The following is a 2,896-nucleotide window of genomic DNA, read 5'->3' as shown; positions in this document are numbered from 1 at the left end:
GATATTTACACCAGTGTGATGAAAACTTCTGTCTGTCTAAGAACCTGTACACAAATGTTTATAGCAGCTTTATTTGTAATTGTCAAAACACTAGAAGCACAAAGATGTTCTTCAGTAAGGGAATAAACAAGAAACTGTGGTACATCTATACAATTGACTATTATTCAGTCATAAAAGAAATGATCTATCAAGCCACAGAAAAAAAAAAAAGACGAGGAGAAACCTGATGTGGTCACTAAGACTTGAAATTGACTCAATGGCATCTAACAACAAGAAGTGAAAGAAACCAATCTGAAAAGTCTACATACTTTATGATTCCAAGAACTGGACGTTGCGGAAAAGTCAAAACTATAGATACCATAAAAAGATACACAGTTGTGAAGGACTAAGTGGGAGGGATAAATAAGGGAGAACAGGACTCTTTTTTGGGCAATAAAGCTATTTGAAAATCTATTGGTGGCACAAACTATTTGCAGTCTCCTGCTAACTTAAAGACTGGCAGATTAATATCACCAAGCACAACACAGAAGAAAGGTTTGGTGATGTGCTTTCATAAAAGATTGCAGCCAAGAAAACCCTATAAAGAAGTTCTACTCCATCACACATGGGGTCACCATGAGCTTGGATCACCTCAATGGTAACAGGTTAAAATTATATTGCATGATACTGATGGATACAAGATATTATGCATTTGTCAAAACCTATAAAACTGTATGATATAAAGAGTGAACCAAATGTAAACTATGGATTTAATTACTAATAATGAATCAATATTGGTTGATCAGTTGTAACAGCTGTACTACACTAATGCAAGATGTTAATACATACATATACATCTATACCAAAGACCCATTGCTATCAATTCAATTCTAACTCATATCAACCCTATAGACAGAATAGAACTGTCCCTACAGTTTCCAAGGCTTAATCTTTACTGGGAGTCAAGTGGCACATCTTTCTTTCATGAGAGGCTGGTGGGTTTGAACTGCCATCCTTTCAGTTAACAGCCAAGTATTTAACCACTCTGTGTGTGTGTGTGTATGTATACTATCTTTTTAAAAACCTAAACATGCAGAGAAATATTAGATATTAATGTAATCAAATATATTTATTGCAAGTAAATATAATTCCAATTGAATAATATATCAAGAAGGTCCAAGGAGGGGATAGTGCGAGCAGGTTAAATATGTAAGTTAAATCAAAGGTGATGAAAACAAAGAACTGATTTTCATTGGGTGACCTTTGGATACAGCATTGCAGCATTTGTTTGTCAAAGAGACATGATTGTTTAAAAAGTACATGTGTCAATCCTCAAGGTGGTTAGTTCTTAAGAAATTTGAAGTATTTGGGCCCAGACAGGGACCTCTGGTGACATGGTGCCTAAGGCATTTGACTGCTAACCAGAAGAATGGCCCTTCAAACCTAACAGTCACGCCTCAGAAGGAAGATTGGGCAATCTACTTATACTGCCTTGGAAACCCAAGAAGAGGTCTCTGTGAGTCATTCCTGGAGGTTATTGTAAATTCCTTCCTGTTGGTTCTCAGGAGATAAGATCAGTGTACAGGCAGTGTCTGGGTTATTAACGTCTGACTTACAATAAACCTGGCATTATGAACTAACACCCATAAAGCCTTTTATGTTAAAAATTCAAGGTACATACAATGGTTCCTAATAACAAATAGGTATCACTTTACAAGTGCATCAAACATTATTATTATTAATACTGCATTATTATGTTAAAAGATGTTTTAGTGTATCTGGGAGGTTTTGTTTTTTTAAAATGCATGGAAAGTACACTATATACTATATACTACAACAAACATTTGACTAAATAATGTTAGATGAACATCCCTAAGTGTTCTGATTTGCTTACAAATTCAACTTAAAGACAGATTTAGGAATGGAAGTCATTTGTAATTGGAGACTTCCTGAACATGCAGGGTTTCAGGGTCAGTTGGTTGTAAAAACAGTCACTAAGAGCATAAAACCAAAACAAAACCAACTCACTGCCATCAAGTCGAGTCTGACTCACAGCAACCCCCATTGGGTTTCTGAAGTGGTAAATCTTTATGGAAGTAAATTGCCCCCATCTTCCTCCCATAGAGTAGCTGGTGGGTTTGAACCACCAACCTTCTGGTTTGCAGTCAAATGCCTTAGGCACTGTACCACCAGAGCTCCTTCCTTAAGCATACCAGACATCAAAGTACATCTGAAGGTTTAATCATAAAGGAACTTTGCTTTAAGGGAAGTTTCTTGTTCTTGACCTCCAATTGACCTTCAGCTAGCCCAGCACAACCTGTTTGGATGTCTCCCAATATCTAATATAATGTTTTCTGGTTTAATTTAAATGGCAAATCAAAACATGAAGGATTGTAGTGATTATATCAGTGAATTCAAGATTGGATGAAAATAATTGAGCTCAAAATTCATTGATTTTATGGTATAAGATTTTTTTTTTAATATCTGGAGAAAGAATCCACTTAACTTATAAAAGAAACAATAGAAGGAATAAGCTGATGGATTGTAATTTATTAAAAATAACTTATGGTAAAAAAATAATGTGGGAAAACCTTTATTTTCCACATTTATAGTCACTTTTATCTAACTAGAAAAAATAAGAGTCAGGGCAACCACAAATCTTTTGAGATAATCCTCAGCTTCTGCCAAGGGAGCAATGCCCTTAAGCTTCCCTGTTGTTTGAGGGGATTTGTGAGGCACATTCTTAAAATATTTAGTGGTCCTTTTGTCTGATTAAAATCCCTGAGAGGTGCAAACCCTAAAGTGCTTGGCTGTTAACCAAAAGGTTAGAGGTTCAAGTCCACCCAGGGGTGCCGTGGAAGAAAGGCCTGGTGATCTACTTCTGAAAAATCTGCCATTGAAAACTCCATGGTACAGA

Source organism: Orycteropus afer, unplaced genomic scaffold (assembly GCF_000298275.1).
Source record: "Orycteropus afer afer isolate SDZICR_OR568_19922 unplaced genomic scaffold, OryAfe1.0 scaffold00100, whole genome shotgun sequence".
NCBI lineage: Eukaryota > Metazoa > Chordata > Mammalia > Tubulidentata > Orycteropodidae > Orycteropus > Orycteropus afer.
Note: the sequence above shows the minus strand (reverse complement) of the source record.